At 49.7% G+C, this 17,486-nt stretch overlaps 1 protein-coding gene across 5 annotated transcripts in view; it reads right to left on the bottom strand.

Moving 5' to 3' along the window:
- Positions 1–331: 331 nt before the first annotated feature.
- Positions 332–17,486, bottom strand: part of si:ch211-225b11.4 (tRNA (32-2'-O)-methyltransferase regulator THADA) — a 186,260-nt gene continuing 169,105 nt past the window's right edge. Inside the window, exons 28-29 of one of the 5 annotated variants that reach the window (XR_010967159.1) lie at positions 10,456–10,535; positions 332–581 (exon numbers count right to left, since the gene is read on the bottom strand). The gene's annotated coding sequence lies outside the window, so the exon portion shown is untranslated. Of the gene's footprint in view, positions 582–1,665; positions 1,741–9,559; positions 9,681–10,455; positions 10,536–17,486 lie in introns of those variants that run through there. The other 4 variants (XR_010967158.1, XR_010967156.1, XR_010967157.1 and 1 more) reach the window with 4 other exon arrangements.

Here is a 17,486-nt window from a genome sequence, read left to right as displayed (position 1 = left end):
CAGTCTCCCACCCAAGTACTAACCAGACCTGACTTTGCTTAGCTTCTGTTATCAGACATGATCGGGTGTGATCAGAGTAGTGTGGCCATAGCAAAATAAGTTCACAATGGTTTTGAAAGTTAATTCTCTGACAGGGAATCAAACCTAGGCTTAGGCAGTGAAAGCGGGAGCCTTAACCGCCAGATCACCAGGGACCTTTTTAAACTAAGAAAACTAGGTTAAACTTCAGTTTGATAACACACTTTCTGTACTATTCACCCAATACTAACCAGTGAATCCCCACTCACCAAACTCCCCCAGGTTTCCACCCTCCCCCCCTGTGTGTAGTATGTACCTTATCTCCAGTGTTATAAACACAAGCTGCTCGTGCCCCTGCATTGCGGGTTTTATTCTCTAACAGTTTCCATTATGAAGTCAGAAAGCTTTCTGTTCGACACTAGGGTTCCTTCTAGTCCCGAAGGCTGATCTGTTTTTGGATGGTGGAGTGAGAACCATTTCCTTAGTGACTCGGAGTTTCCTCAGTGTGGACTCCTTCCTGTCCTTGTCTTTGGTCTTGGGATTGGACAACCTCCGCAGCTGGTCTGACGACACAAACAGAGGATACACCAGGGTTAGTGCAGGAAGGCAAGGACCAGGAGAAACCCCCCAATCCCTCCCTCTGGAACACAAACACTCCCATCGAAGCCCCTCTGGAACACAAACACTCCCATCGAAGCCCCTCCCTCTGGAACACAAACGCTCCCATCGAAGCCCCTCCCTCTGGAACATGCTCTCCCATCAAAGCCCCTCCCTCTGGAACATGCTCTCCCATCGAAGCCCCTCCCTCTGGAACATGCTCTCCCATCGAAGCCCCTCCCTCTGGTACACGCTCTCCCATCGAAGCCCCTCTGGTACACGCTCTCCCATCGAAGCCCCTCCCTCTGGAACACAAACGCTCTCATCGAAGCCCCTCCCTCTGGTACATGCTCTCCCATCGAAGCCCCTCCCCCTGGTACATGCTCTCCCATCGAAGCCCCTCCCTCTGGTACATGCTCTCCCATCGAAGCCCCTCCCTCTGGTACACGCTCTCCCATTGAAGCCCCTCCCTCTGGAACACAAACGCTCCCATCGAAGCCCCTCCCTCTGGAACACACTCTCCCATCGAAGCCCCTCCCTCTGGTACACGCTCTCCCATCGAAGCCCCTCCTTCTGGAACACGCTCTCCCATCGAAGCCCCTCCTGGTACACGCTCTCCCATCGAAGCCCCTCCCTCTGGAACACGCTCTCCCATCGAAGCCCCTCCTGGTACACGCTCTCCCATCGAAGCCCCTCCCTCTGGAACACGCTCTCCCATCGAAGCCCCTCCTTCTGGTACATGCTCTCCCATCGAAGCCCCTCCCCCTGGTACATGCTCTCCCATCGAAGCCCCTCCCTCTGGTACACGCTCTCCCATCGAAGCCCCTCCCTCTGGTACACGCTCTCCCATTGAAGCCCCTCCCTCTGGAACACAAACGCTCCCATCGAAGCCCCTCCCTCTGGTACACGCTCTCCCATCGAAGCCCCTCCCTCTGGAACACGCTCTCCCATCGAAGCCCCTCCTTCTGGTACACGCTCTCCCATCGAAGCCCCTCCCTCTGGAACACGCTCTCCCATTGAAACCCCTCCCTCTGGTATCTCCTCCCTCACCTGCCAGCACAGGATGAGAACGTTCAAGATTCCTCAACATGGATTCATATTTGATGAGCTCGGAATCATCATCTTCTAAAATGTACACAACAAATGTATCCGTCAAATACACATTTCATATACACGTCAAAGGGACCCATCAGATACACGTCAGTTAGGCCCATCAGATACGCACACCAAATACATGTGAAGGTTACATATGTCAAATACACATGTCAAAATAGACCCAAATACACATATCAGATACACACGTCAGATATACACATCAGCTGGATCCAAATACATACGTCAGATACGCACGTCAAACAGACCCATCAGACACCCATCACAACACACGTCAGATACACTTACCAGTACACACGTCAGATAAAAACGTCAGATACACACATCAGATAGCCTCGAATACGTCAGATGCACATGTCAGAAACACCCGTCGAATACAAACATCAAATACATGTCAGATACACAGAAACATAGAAATATTTACAGCGCAGAAGGAGACCATTTGGCCCATCTGCCTGCCGATCGAAAAAGAGCTATGCAGCCTAATCCCACTTTCCAGCGCTTGGTCCGTAGCCCTGTAGGTTACAGCACTTCAAGTGCACATCCAAGTACTTTTTAAATGAGTTGAGGGTTTCTGCCTCTACCACCCTTTCAGGCAGTGAGTTCCAGACCCCACCACCCTCTGGGTGAAAACATTTCTCCTCAGCTCCCCTCTAATCCTTCTACCAATTACTTTAAATCTATGCTCCCTGGTCACTGACCCCTCTGCTAAGGGAAATAGGTCCTTCCTATCCACTCTATCCAGGCCCCTCATAATTTTATACACCTCAATTAAATCTCCCCTCAGCCTCCTCTGTTCCAAGGAAAACAATCCCAGCCTATCCAATCTTTCCTCATAGCTAAAATTCTCCAGTCCTGGCAACATCCTCGTACCCTGTACCCTCTCTAGTGCAATCACATCTTTCCTGTAATCTGGTGACCAGAACTGTACGCAGTATTCAAGTTGTGGCCTATCTAGTGTTTTATGCAGTTCTAGCATAACCTCCCTGCTCTTATATTCTGTGCCTTGGTTAATAAAGGAAAATGTCCTATATGCCTTCTTAATTACCTTATCTACCTGTCCTGCTACCTTCAGGGATCTGTGGACATGCACTCCAAGGTCCCTCTGTTCCTCTACACCTCTCAGTATCCTCCCATTTATTGTGCACTCCCGTGCCTTGTTTGCCCTCCCCAAATGCATTACCTCACACTTTTTTTTATTCGTTCACAGGATGTGGGCGTCGCTGGCGAGGCCGGCATTTATTGCCCATCCCTAATTGCCCTCGAGAAGGTGGTGGTGAGCCGCCTTCTTGAACCGCTGCAGTCCGTGTGGTGAAGGTTCTCCCACTGTGCTGTTAGGAAGGGAGTTCCAGGATTTTGATCCAGCGACAATGAAGGAACGGCGATATATTTCCAAGTCGGGATGGTGTGTGACTTGGAGGGGAATGTGCAGGTGGTGTTGTTCCCATGCGCCTGCTGCTCTTGTCCTTCTAGGTGGTAGAGGTCGCGGGTTTGGGAGGTGCTGTCGAAGAATCCTTGGCGAGTTGCTGCAGTGCATCCTGTGGATGGTACACACTGCAGCCACAGTGCGCCGGTGGTGAAGGGAGTGAATGTTTAGGGTGGTGGATGGGGTGCCAATCAAGCAGGCTGCTTTATCTTGGATGGTGTCGAGCTTCTTGAGTGTTGTTGGAGCTGCACTCATCCAGGCAAGTGGAGAGTATTCCATCACACTCCTGACTTGTGCCTTGTAGATGGTGGAAAGGCTTTGGGGAGTCAGGAGGTGAGTCACTCGCCGCAGAATACCCAGCCTCTGACCTGCTCTCGTAGCCACAGTATTTATGTGGCTGGTCCAGTTCAGTTTCTGGTCAATGGTGACCCCCAGGATGTTGATGGTGGGGGATTCGGCGATGGTAATGCCGTTGAATGTCAAGGGGAGGTGGTTAGACTCTCTCTTGTTGGAGATGGTCATTGCCTGGCACTTCTAGAATCATAGAATCATAGAAGTTACAACATGGAAACAGGCCCTTCGGCCCAACATGTCCATGTCGCCCAGTTTATACCACTAAGCTAGTCCCAATTGCCTGCACTTGGCCCATATCCCTCCATACCCATCTTACCCATGTAACTGTCCAAATGCTTTTTAAAAGACAAAATTGTACCCGCCTCTACTACTGCCTCTGGCAGCTCGTTCCAGACACTCACCACCCTTTGAGTGAAAAAATTGCCCCTCTGGATCCTTTTGTATCTCTCCCCTCTCACCTTAAATCTATGCCCCCTCGTTATAGACTCCCCTACCTTTGGGAAAAGATTTTGACTATCGACCTTATCTATGCCCCTCATTATTTTATAGACTTCTATAAGATCACCCCTTAACCTCCTACTTTCCAGGGAAAAAAGTCCCAGTCTGTCCAACCTCTCCCGAAAAAGTCAAACCATCAAGTCCCGGTAGCATCCTAGTAAATCTTTTCTGCACTCTTTCTAGTTTAATATCATCCTTTCTATAATAGGGTGACCAGAACTGTACACAGTATTCCAAGTGTGGCCTCACCAATGCCCTGTACAACTTCAACAAGACATCCAACTCCTGCATTCAATGTTCTGACCAATGAAACCAAGCATGCCGAATGCCTTCTTCACCACCCTATCCACCTGTGACTCCACTTTCAAGGAGCTATGAATCTGTACTCCCAGATCTCTTTGTTCTATAACTCTCCCCAACGCCCTACCATTAACGGAGTAGGTCCTGGCCCGATTCGATCTACCAAAATGCATCACCTCACATTTATCTAAATTAAACTCCATCTGCCATTCATCGGCCCACTGGCCCAATTGATCAAGATCCCGTTGCAATCCTAGATAACCTTCTTCACTGTCCACAATGCCACCAATCTTGGTGTCATCTGCAAACTTACTAACCATGCCTCCTAAATTCTCATCCAAATCATTAATATAAATAACAAATAACAGCGGACCCAGCACCGATCCCTGAGGCACACCGCTGGTCACAGGCCTCCTGTTTGAAAAACAACCCTCGACAACCACCCTCTCACGAGGACTGCGCGAATGTTACTTGCCACTTATGAGCCCAAGCCTGGATGTTGTCCAGGTCTTGCTGCATGCGGGCACGGACTGCTTCATTATCTGAGGGGTTGCGAATGGAACTGAACACTGTGCAGTCATCAGTGAACATCCCCATTTCTGACCTTATGATGGAGGGAAGGTCATTGATGAAGCAGCTGAAGATGGTTGGGCCTAGGACACTGCCCTGAGGAACTCCTGCAGCAATGCCCTGGGGCTGAGATGATTGGCCTCCAACAACCACTACCATCTTCCTTTGTGCTAGGTATGACTCCAGCCACTGGAGAGTTTTCCCCCTGATTCCCATTGACTTCAATTTTACTAGGGCTCCTTGGTGCCACACTTGGTCAAATGCTGCCTTGATGTCAAGGGCAGTCACTCTCACCTCACCTCTGGAATTCAGCTCTTTTGTTCATGTTTGGACCAAGGCTGTAATGAGGTCTGGAGCCGAGTGGTCCTGGCGGAACCCAAACTGAGCATCGGTGAGCAGGTTATTGGTGAGTAAGTGCCACTTGATAGCACTGTCGACGACACCTTCCATCACTTTGCTGATGATTGAGAGTAGACTGATGGGGCGGTAATTGGCCGGATTGGATTTGTCCTGCTTTTTGTGGACAGGACATACCTGGGCAATTTTCCACATTGTCGGGTAGATGCCAGTGTTGTAGCTGTACTGGAACAGCTTGGCTAGAGGCGCAGCTAGTTCTGGAGCACAAGTCTTCAGCACTACAGCTGGGATGTTGTCGGGGCCCATAGCCTTTGCTGTATCCAGTGCACTCAGCCGTTTCTTGATATCACGTGGAGTGAATCGAATTGGCCGAAGACTGGCTTCCGTGATGGTGGGGATATCGGGAGGAGGCTGAGATGGATCATCCACTCGGCACTTCTGGCTGAAGATGGTTGCAAACGCTTCAGCCTTGTCTTTTGCACTCACGTGCTGGACTCCGCCATCATTGAGAATGGGGATGTTTGCAGAGCCTCCTCCTCCCGTTAGTTGTTTAATTGTCCACCACCATTCACGACTGGATGTGGCAGGACTGCAGAGCTTTGATCTGATCCGTTGGTTGTGGAATCGCTTAGCTCTGTCTATAGCATGTTGCTTCCGCTGTTTAGCATGCATGTAGTCCTGAGTTGTAGCTTCACCAGGTTGGTACCTCATTTTTAGGTACGCCTGGTGCTGCTCCTGGCATGCTCTTCGACACTTCTCATTGAACCAGGGTTGATCCCCTGGCTTGTTGGTAATGGTAGAGTGAGGAATATGCCGGGCCATGAGGTTACAGATTGTGCTGGAATACAATTCTGCTGCTGCTGATGGCCCACAGCGCCTCATGGATGCCCAGTTTTGAGCTGCTAGATCCATTCTGAATCTATCCCATTTAGCACGGTGGTAGTGCCACACAACACGTTGGATGGTGTCCTCAGTGCGAAGACGGGACTTCATCTCCACGAGGACTGTGCGGTGGTCACTCCTACCAATACTGTCATGGACAGATGCATCTGCGACAGGTAGATTGGTGAGGACGAGGTCAAGTAAGTTTTTCCCTCATGTTGGTTCGCTCACCACCTGCCGCAGGCCCAGTCTGGCAGCTATGTCCTTCAGGACTCGGCCAGCTCGGTCAGTAGTGGTGCTACCGAGCCACTCTTGGTGATGGACATTGAAGTCCCCCACCCAGAGTACATTTTGTGCCCTTGCTACCCTCAGTGCTTCCTCCAAGTGGTGCTCAACATGGAGGAGGACTGATTCATCAGCTGAGGGAGGGCGGTAGGTGGTAATCAGCAGGAGGTTTCCTTGCCCATGTTTGACCTGATGCCATGAGATTTCATGGGGTCCAGAGTCAATGTTGAGGACTCCCAGGGCCACTCCCTCCTGACTGTATATCACTGTACCGCCACCTCTGGTGTGTCTGTCCTGCCGGTGGGACAGGACATACCCAGGGATGGTGATGGAAGAGTCTGGGACGTTGGCTGAAAGATATGATTCTGTAAGTATGGCTATGTCAGTCTGTTGCTTGACTAGTCTGTGGGACAGCTCTCCCAATTTTGGCACAAGTCCCCAGATGTTAGTAAGGAGGACCTTGCAGGGTCGACTGGGCTTGGTGTTTTGCCGTTGTCGTGTCCGATGCCGGGTGGTCCGTCCGTTCTCTGGATTGAATTCCATTTGCCACTTTTCTGCCCACCTGACCAGTCATAGAATCATAGAAGTTTACAACATGGAAACAGGCCCTTCGGCCCAACATGTCCATGTCGCCCAGTTTATACCACTAAGCTAGTCCCAATTGCCTGCACTTGGCCCATATCCCTCTATACCCATCTTACCCATGTAACTGTCCAAATGCTTTTTAAAAGACAAAATTGTACCCGCCTCTACTACTGCCTCTGGCAGCTCGTTCCAGACACTCACCACCCTTTGAGTGAAAAAATTGTCCCTCTGGACCCTTTTGTATCTCTCCCCTCTCACCTTAAATCTGTGCCCCCTCGTTATAGACTCCCCTACCTTTGGGAAAAGATTTTGACTATCTACCTTATCTATGCCCCTCATTATTTTAAAGACTTTTATAAGATCACCCCTTAACCTCCTACTCTGAAAAATGTCCCAGTCTATCTAACCTCTCCCTATAAGTCAAACCATCAAGTCCATTGATATCTTCCTGCAGTCTACAGCTTTCCTCCTCACTCTCAACCACACGGTCAATTTTTGTATCATCTGCAAATTTCTTAATCAAGCCCCCCACATTCAAGTCCAAATCATTAATATATATCACAAAAAGCAAGGGACCTAGTACTGAGCCCTGCGGAATCCCACTGGAAACAGCCTTCCAGTCACAAAAACACCCGTCGACCATTACCCTTTGCTTCCTGCCACCGAGCCAATTTTGGATCCAATTTGCCACATTCCCTTGGATCCCATGGGCTTGTGCCTTTTTGACCAGTCTGTCCTGTGGGACCTGGTCAAAAGCCTTGCTACACATGTCAGATAGAACCATCAGATACACACATCAAATACACACGTCAAATATACACTTCATAGACACATGTCAGATACACACATCAAATATACACGTAGATTACACCCATCAGATGCACATGTTAAATAGACCCATCAGATACACATGCCAAATACACATCAGATACGTCAAGTGTGCACATCAGATAGACCCATCAAATACACATGTCAGATACAGACATCATATACACAGGTCAGGTACACACGTTAGATACACATGTCAAATCGACCCATCAGATACACATCAGATAGGCCCGTGAGATACTCACGTCAGGTACGCACTTCAGAGGGTGGTGGGGGTCTGGAACTCACTGCCTGAAAGGGTGGTAGAGGCAGAAACCCTCAACTCATTTAAAAAGTACTTGGATGTGCACCTGAAGTGCTGTAACCTACAGGGCTACGGACCAAGTGCTGGAAAGTGGGATTAAGCTGGATAGCTCTTCTTCGGCCAGCATGGACATGATGGGCCAAATGGCCTCCTTCTGTGCCTAAATTTTTTTATGATGTGGAGATGCCGGTGATGGACTGGGGTGGACAAATGTAAGGAATCTTACAACACCAGGTTATAGTCCAACTGTTTTATTTGAAAATCACAAGCTTTCGGAGGCTTCCTCCTTCCTCCACTCACCTGACGAAGGAGCAAGTCTCCGAAAGCTTGTGATTTTCAAATAAAACTGTTGGACTATAACCTGGTGTTGTAAGATTCCTTACATAAATTTATTAATGTTTCTGTGCATCTGACGTGTCTATCTGACGTGTGTATTTGATGTGCGTGTATGACCTGTGTATCTGGCGGGTCTATCTAACACATGTATCTGATGTCTGTATTTGACATGTGCATCTGACGTGCACGCTCTGGGTCAGACGCTGTCGCTTCGCGCTCCGGGACAGTGGGTCAGACGCTGTCGCTTCGCGCTCTGGGACAGCGGGTCAGACTCTGTCGTCTCGCGCTCTGGGACAGCGGGTCAGACTCTGTCGTCTCGCGCTCCGGGACAGCGGGTCAGACTCTGTCGTCTCGCGCTCCGGGACAGTGGGTCAGACGCTGTCGCTTCGCGCTCCGGGACAGCGGGTCAGACTCTGTCGTCTCGCGCTCCGGGACAGTGGGTCAGACGCTGTCGCTTCGCGCTCCGGGACAGCGGGTCAGACTCTGTCGTCTCGCGCTCCGGGACAGTGGGTCAGACTCTGTCGTCTCGCGCTCCGGGACAGTGGGTCAGACGCTGTCGTCTCGCGCTCCGGGACAGTGGGTCAGACGCTGTCGTCTCGCGCTCCGGGACAGTGGGTCAGACTCTGTCGTCTCGCGCTCCGGGACAGCGGGTCAGACTCTGTCGTCTCGCGCTCCGGGACAGTGGGTCAGACGCTGTCGTCTCGCGCTCCGGGACAGTGGGTCAGACTCTGTCGTCTCGCGCTCCGGGACAGTGGGTCAGACGCTGTCGCTTCGCGCTCCGGGACAGCGGGTCAGACTCTGTCGTCTCGCGCTCCGGGACAGTGGGTCAGACGCTGTCGTCTCGCGCTCCGGGACAGTGGGTCAGACGCTGTCGTCTCGCGCTCCGGGACAGTGGGTCAGACGCTGTCGTCTCGCGCTCCGGGACAGTGGGTCAGCTTCGGTCACAAGTTAGTACTGATTACTGAGCCAGCGTGTCTGGTGTTTGCCCCATTGCTCTGCAGTCTGTGTCCTAGTATTGATGGGTGATTTTGTGTTGTGATAACCCACAGTCTCTACTCTCTATCTGGGTTGATTAATCATTGAGCAGGCTCTGATTTCACTCACTGGTCACTTTGATGAGAATATATCTCTGACGCTCCTTCAGGATGTTGCTGGCATGTTCCAGGGAGTTTTGCTGCTCACTGAGATTCATCAGGTTCCCAGACTCATCGATCAGATCGATGCAAGCTGGAAACAATAAAACAGGAAGAGAAATCCGATATCCCACCTGAATTTACTCCCAGTTTCTCATCTCCTAAGGGCAGTAACTACAATTCCACAGATGCCAGAATCTCCTCCCCTCTGTCGCTCCCCAAAATATCCATTCTTCATGTGTGCAAACATGTGAGCCCCGGCTCAGTGGAAGCACTCTCACCTCTGAGTCATGGGGTTGTGTGTTCGAGCCCCCACTCCAGAGACTTGAGCCCATAATCCAGGCCGACGCTCCAGTATCAGCACTGAGGGAGTGCTGCACTGTCAGAGATGCCATCTTTCAGATGCAATGTTAAACCGAGGCCCCTAGCTGCCCTCTCAGATGGATGTAAAAGATCCCATGGCACTATTCCAAGGAAAGTAGGAGAGTTCTCCTCAGTTTCCTGGGGCCAATATTTATCCCTCAACCAACATCACTAAAACAGATTATCTGATCATTATCACATTGCAGTCTGGGATCTTGCTGTGTACAGATTGACTGCCATGTTTCCTACATTACAACAGCGACTACACTACAAGTACTTCATTGGCTGTAAAGTGCTTTGGGACGTCCTGAGGTCGTGAAAGGCACGACAGAAATGCAAGTCCTTTAATATTTCTGTCTGTTGTTGCTCCCCCTCTGGTAGTCTTGCACTGCCCCATTCACCCTCTGCCCTTTACCCTGTACTGTGCCCATATTCGGAAGGTCACACACTAGAATTGTATGCTGGCAGTTAGTCTCAGTTCAGGTGGGCCCATTATTACACATTACCTTCTGGCTCACAGGCACATGTCTGTAGTCTATGAAGTTCACAATTCGACATTGGTGATTGAAAATCTCCGTCTGATCTGCTGTGATTTGAGAGACATACAGCATTAAACACTCAACAAAGGCAGGCTTGTTGGAGATTACTGCAACTCGATTCTTAATTCACACAATTAAACCACAAACAATTTCCTCTTAGTCTCCATGACGACTGTCTGTGTATCTCCATCATCAGCCAACAGGAGCAGACGTGCCGTCTCTCAGGGATTTGATGTCTGTCTCATTGTAATCAGCTTGAACTCATGGAAATCTTTCCCGAGAATCTCTCACCCTCCAAGCACCACATCCAGCACTGTTTCACACAGTGAAGGGTGGGAGGGGGCGTCACAGGGTAACGGGCCAGACTGACAAACGGCAATGGCCGGGGGCGGGGGCGCGGGGCGGGGGCGGGGACGCTGCCCGGGGCGGGGGCGCTGCCCGGGGCGGGGGCGGGGACGCTGCCCGGGGCGGGGGCGGGGACGCTGCCCGGGGCGGGGACGCTGCCCGGGGCGGGGGCGGGGACGCTGCCCGGGGCGGGGACGCTGCCCGGGGCGGGGGCGGGGACGCTGCCCGGGGGCGGGGGTGGGGACGCTGCCCGGGGACGGGGACGGGGGCGGGGGTGGGGACGCTGCCCGGGGACGGGGACGCTGCCCGGGGGCGGGGGTGGGGACGCTGCCCGGGGGCGGGGACGCTGCCCGGGGCGGGGGGCGGGGACGCTGCCCGGGGCGGGGACGCTGCCCGGGGCGGGGGCGGGGGTGGGGACGCTGCCCGGGGCGGGGGCGGGGACGCTGCCCGGGGACAGGGGCGGGGACGGGGATGCTGCCCGGGGACAGGGGCGGGGACGGGGATGCTGCCCGGGGACGGGGACGCTGCCCGGGGGCGGGGAAGGGGACGCTGCCCGGGGACGCGGGCGGGGGCGGGGGTGGGGACGCTGCCCGGGGGCGGGGACGGGGACGCTGCCCGGGGACGGGGGTGGGGAAGGGGACGCTGCCCGGGGACGGGGACGGGGACGCTGCCCGGGGACGGGGACGCGGGACGGGGACGGGGACGCTGCCCGGGGACAGGTTTGTCAGTTAGCCTGACATCCGTCATCGGGAAAATGCTGGAATCCATTATTAAGGAAGTGGTAACAGGGCACTTAGAAAATCATAATATGATTAGACAGAGTCAGCATGGTTTTATGAAAGGGAAATCATGTTTGACAAATTTATTAGAGTTTTTTGAGGATGTAACTAGCAGGGTAGATAAAGGGGAACCAGTGGATGTCGTATATTTGGATTTTCAAAAGGCATTCGATAAGGTGCCACATAAAAGGTTGTTACACAAGATAAGGGCTCATGGGATTGGGGTAATATACTAGCACGGATAGAGGATTGGTTAACGGACAGAAAACAGAGAGTAGGAATAAACGGGTCATTTTCCGTTAGGAGATAGCAAGGTCCCACAAACAGTAATGAGATAAATAACTGGATAATCTGTCTTGGTGATGTTGGTTGAGGGATAAATATTGGCCCAGGACACCAGGGAGAACTCCTCTGCTCTTCTTCGAAACAGTGCCATGGGATCTTTTACATCCACCAGAGAGGGCAGACAGGGCCTCGGTTTAGCGTCTCATCCGAAAGACGGTTAAAATCTATTAAGAGATTTCAGTGATCTCTCTGCCTTCACTTTACAGCATTGGCCATTTTAATTGGATTTGGATGTAAACGACATCAGTGCAAAACCAAGAAATCAAGTCCACCAGAAAAAAATAGAGCAATCCCAGCAGGGGCACCTGCCGATGTTCGACTGTGGGATGCCTCATTGAAACCAGCAAAACCATTGGGCCCCTGAATAAAATGGCTCCCTCTTCACTGTGGCAGCCCCAGAGTTTAAAGTATTTTGAAGGAAGCTGAAGGTGTATTTCCTGCCCAGATTTGCTCGATGTTGAATTCTGTAACACCCCCCAGCAAGTTCTGGAGAGGCTGATTTCAACTTTTAAATGTTGACCTCCCCGTGGCAGCATTGTGTCTGAACTGATGTTAGTCCCTTCTTCCATCTCCTAAAGATGGAAGATTAATGTGCAGCATAGAGCTCCATCTAGTTCAGCAGCTGAGAACTGACAGTGCTGAATGGGCCCTTGTTTGTGTTGGGTGTGTGGCCAATTTAAGCCTTGTGGACAGCGCAGGCTTCTCAAAGACAGCTCAAGGTGTCCAGCTGAGTCTGGGCTTTGAACTGGAGCCTGTGGAGCGAGTCCAACACCAGCATTGCCCTTTACACAGGCCTTATTCATTGAGCAGTTACAGGCCCGACCAGCCCGGGTCAGTGTCAGTGGCTGGTGATGTAATGACCAGGAGGGTGACTATCATGTCCGGGGAGCAGGCCTGTTCACTGACTTTTACACGTTTCTCACACATCCACAAGACTTAAATTGGCCGCACACCCAAAACAAACAAGAGCCCAATCAGCTCCTCCACTTCCCGAGACCTGGTCACTGATGTCTCAGGACTCTGATCTTAAACAAACACCAAACAAGATCACTCCTAGTTGCTGATGTCAGAGCTATTGTGCCTTTCAATTAGGATTGAGTGTTACTCGAATAACATTCGAAAAGTCAAAACCATCCAGGGGTACAGAAACTTTGAAATATAAACTTTGGATTGCAATATCTCCGAGTCTCTCGCACATGGTGGGATTGCTGAAATGCAAGTTGGTTCAATAGTTTTGAAAATCCTATGTATGTGGGTCGTGACAGATGAAACAAAGAAAGAAATGACTGAAGGAGAAAGGGAATAATTCAAGGAATGAGTGAAGGAAGGAAATGAATGAAAGAGAATTACCAGTACACAGCACAACTCAACATAAAAAGACATTTGTTTCAATAAGGATCTCCGTACTTGCCCCCTAAATCCCCGTACCTGACCCCCTAAATCCCCGTACCTGTCCCCCTAAATCCCCGTACCTGACCCCCTAAATCCCCGTACCTGACCCCCTAAATCCCCGTACCTGTCCCCCTAAATCTCCGTACCTGCCCCCCTAAATCCCCGTACCTGACCCCCTAAATCCCCGTACCTGACCCCCTAAATCCCCGTACCTGACCCCCTAAATCCCCGTACCTGCCCCCCTAAATCCCCGTACCTCTCCCCCCAAATCCCCGTACCTGTCCCCCCAAATCCCCGTACCTCTCCCCCCAAATCCCCGTACCTCTCCCCCCAAATCCCCGTACCTCTCCCCCCAAATCTCTGTACCTGCCCCCACTAAATCTCCGTAGATCTGTGGAGACACATTCGGTCTCACAAACAGCACCACAGTGCCACTTACCTTGGAGGCAAAAGCTGGAGAACTCAAGCAAAGGTAAGTGAAATGAATTGGTGATAGAAATATGAGAACCAAGCACCAGAAACAGTGTCTCAGGTTCATTGCGGTTTGTGGGGTCTCATCATGTGCAAAATGGCTGCCGCATTTGCCTGCAAAACGGTGACTTCACTTCAAAAGTAATTAATTGGCTGTGAAGCTTTGGGGTGTCCTGAGGATGTGAAAGGTGCAATTTGTTTCTTTCTTTACATGAAGTGTGTGCATATGTTAGATTTTGAATATATAATGTTAGATACAATATAAAATCCAGTCCCTGTATGGAGCCCATGTATACACTAACAGCAGACACTGCAATAAACTGCCACACTGCACGATATGCTATTGAGTAGAACACACACCGGTCTCGAACAGTCCGCCTCAGTCTCTCATTCAATCTTTCCCAGGACCACTCCACCTCCCTCAGTCCTGGTGTCATGAAATCCCTATTTCCTAGGAACATAGGAACAGGAGGAGGCCATTCAGCCCCTTGAGCTTGTTCCACCATTCAGTTAGATCATGGCTGATCTGTACCTCAACTCCATCGACTCACCTTGGTTCCATAACGCCCAATACATTTATCGAACAAAAATCTATCATAGAAACATAGAAAATAGGAGCAGGAGTAGGCCATTCGAGCCTGCTCCGCCATTCAATATGATCATGGCTGATCCTCTATCTCAATACCATATTCCCACTCTCTTCCCATACCCCTTGATGCCTTTTGTGTCTAGAAATCTATCTATCTCCTTCTTAAATATATTCAGTGACTTGGCCTCCACAGCCTTCTGTGGTAGAGAATTCCACAGATTCACCACCCTCTGAGTGAAGAAATTTCTCCTCATCTCAGTCCTAAATGTCCGACCCCGTATCCTGAGACTGTGACCCCTCGTTCTGGACCCCCCGGCCAGGGGAAACATCCCCCCTGCATCCAGTCTGTTAAGTCCTGTTAGAATTTTATATGTTCCAATGAGATCCCCTCTCATTCTTCTAAACTCGAGTGAATACAGGCCGAGTCGACCCAATCTCTCCTCATACGACAGTCCTGCCATCCCAGGAATCAGTCTGGTGAACCTTCGCTGCACTCACTCTATGGCAAGTATATCCTTTCTTAGGTAAGGAGACCAAAACTGCACACAATACTCCAGGTGCGGTCTCACCAAGGCCCTGTATAACTGCAGTAAGACATCCTTGCTCCTGCACTCAAATCCTCTTGCAATGAAGGCCAACATACCATTTGCCTTCCTAACTGCTTGCTGCACCTGCATGTTTGCTTTCAGTGACTGGTGTACAAGGACACCCAGGTCCTTTTGTACATCAACATTCCCCAATCTATCACCATTTAAATAATACTCTGCCTTTCTGTTTTTCCTTCCGAAGTGGATAACTTCACATTTATCCACATTATACTGCATCTGCCATGTATTTGCCCACTCACTCAACTTGTCTAAATCGCCTTGAAGCCTCTTTGCATCCTCCTCACAACTCACGATCCCACCTAGTTTTGTGTCATCAGCAAACTTGGAAATATTACATTTGGTTCCCTCATCCAAATCATTGATATATATTGTGAATAGCTGGGGCCCAAGCACTGATCCCTGCTGTACCCCACTAGTCACTGCCTGCCACCCCGAAAAAGACCCATTTATTCCTACTCTCTGCAACCAATTCTCAATCCATGCCAGTATATTACCCCCAATCCCATGTGCTTTAATTTTGCACACTAACCTCTTAAGTGGGACTTTATCAAAGGCCTTCTGAAAATCCAAATAAACCACATCCACTGGTTCTCCCTTATCTATTCTACCAGTTACATCCTCAAAAAACTCCAGTAGGTTTGTCAAACATGATTTCCCTTTCATAAATCCATGTTGACTTTGTCTAATCCCGTTGATATTTTCTAAGTGTCCTGTTATCACATCCTTTATAATAGACTCTAGCAGTTTCCCTACTATTGATGTTAGGCTAACCGGTCTCTAGTTCCCTGCTTTCTCTCCCTCCTTTTTTAAATAGTGGGGTTACATTTGCCACCCTCTAATCTGCAGAAACTGTTCCAGAGTCTATAGAATTTTGAAAGATGACAACTAATGCATCCACTATTTCCATGGCTACCTCTTTTAGTACTCTGGGATGCAGATTATCAGGCCCTGGGGATTTATCGGCTTTCAGTCCCATTAATTTCTCCAGCACCATTTTTTTACTAATACTAATTTCCTTTAATTCCTCCTTCTCACTAGTCCCTTGGTTCCCTGGCATTTCTGGGAAGTTATTTGTGTCCTCTTCCGTGAAGACAGAACCAAAGTATTTGTTTAATTGTTCTGCCATTTCCTTGTTCCCCATTATAAATTCTCCCATTTCTGACTGTAAGGGACCTACATTTGTCTTCACTAATCTTTTTCTTTTTACATACTTGTAGAAGCTTTTACAGTCCACTTTTATGTTCCTTGCAAGTTTACTCTCATACTCTATTTTTCCCCTCTTAGTCAATCTCTTGGTCCTTTTTTGCTGAATTCTAAACTGTTCCCAATCCTCAGGCTTGCTACTTTTTCTGGCAACTTTATATGATTCCTCTTTGGATCTAATACTATCCTTAATTTCTTTTGTTAGCCATGGTTGGGCCGCTTTTCCTTTTGTGTTTTTGTGCCAGAAAGGAATGTATAATTGCTGCAATTCATGCATTCGTTCCTTAAATGTCAGCCATTGCCTATCCACCCTCAAGCCTTTTAATGAAGCTTACCTTCGTAGTTTCCTTTGTTTCGATTCAGGACCCTAGTTTCAGAGAATTCTATCATGTCATGGTCTATTATGGTCACTCTTCCCTAAAAGACCCCGCACAACAAGATTATTAATTAACTCCTTCTCATTGCACAATACCCAATCTAGGATCGCCTGTTCCCTGGTTGGCTCCTCAACGTACTGGTCTAAAAAACCATCACGTGCACACTCCAGGAATTCCTCCCCCACAGTATTATTGCTAATTTGGTTTGGCCAATCTATATGTAGATTAAAGTCACCCATGATTACTGTCGTACCCTGATTACATGCATCTCTAATTTCCTGTTTGACCCCATCCCCTACATTACCACTACTGTTTGGAGGCCTATAGACAACTCCCACCAGTGTTTTCTGCCCCTTGGTGCTTCTTAACTCCACCCAGACTGATTCTACATCTTGATTTTCTGAGCCAATATCCTTTCTCACTATTGCTCTGATTTCATCCTTTACTAACAACGCTACCTCTTTTTCCTTCCTAAATATCGAATACCCTTGGACATTCAGCTCCCAGCCTTGGTCACCCTGCAGCCTTGTCTCTGTAATTGCTATTATATCACATCCATTTACATCTATTTGCGCTGTTAATTCGTCTACCTTATTACGAATGGTTCGTGCATTCAGATACAGTGCCTTTAGATTTATCTTTTTAACATCTTTAGACTTTTTAGCATTTTTTTGTACTATGGCCCTATTTGTCTTATTACCATTTTTTCTTACCCGGACCCTATTTGTTGTCTTTTGTTTGTACACTCTGACCCTTCCTGACACAATCTGGTTATCCTGACCCCAATCACTTTCCTGCACTGCTTCCTTGTCTTTTCTCTTTAGCATTCTAGATTTCTCTTCACCGGGACCCTCCCCCCAACCCAATTTAGTTTAAAGCCTTCTCTACC

This window comes from Heptranchias perlo, chromosome 25 (genome assembly GCF_035084215.1).
Source record: "Heptranchias perlo isolate sHepPer1 chromosome 25, sHepPer1.hap1, whole genome shotgun sequence".
NCBI lineage: Eukaryota > Metazoa > Chordata > Chondrichthyes > Hexanchiformes > Hexanchidae > Heptranchias > Heptranchias perlo.
This window is presented reverse-complemented; position numbering and strand designations above follow the sequence as displayed.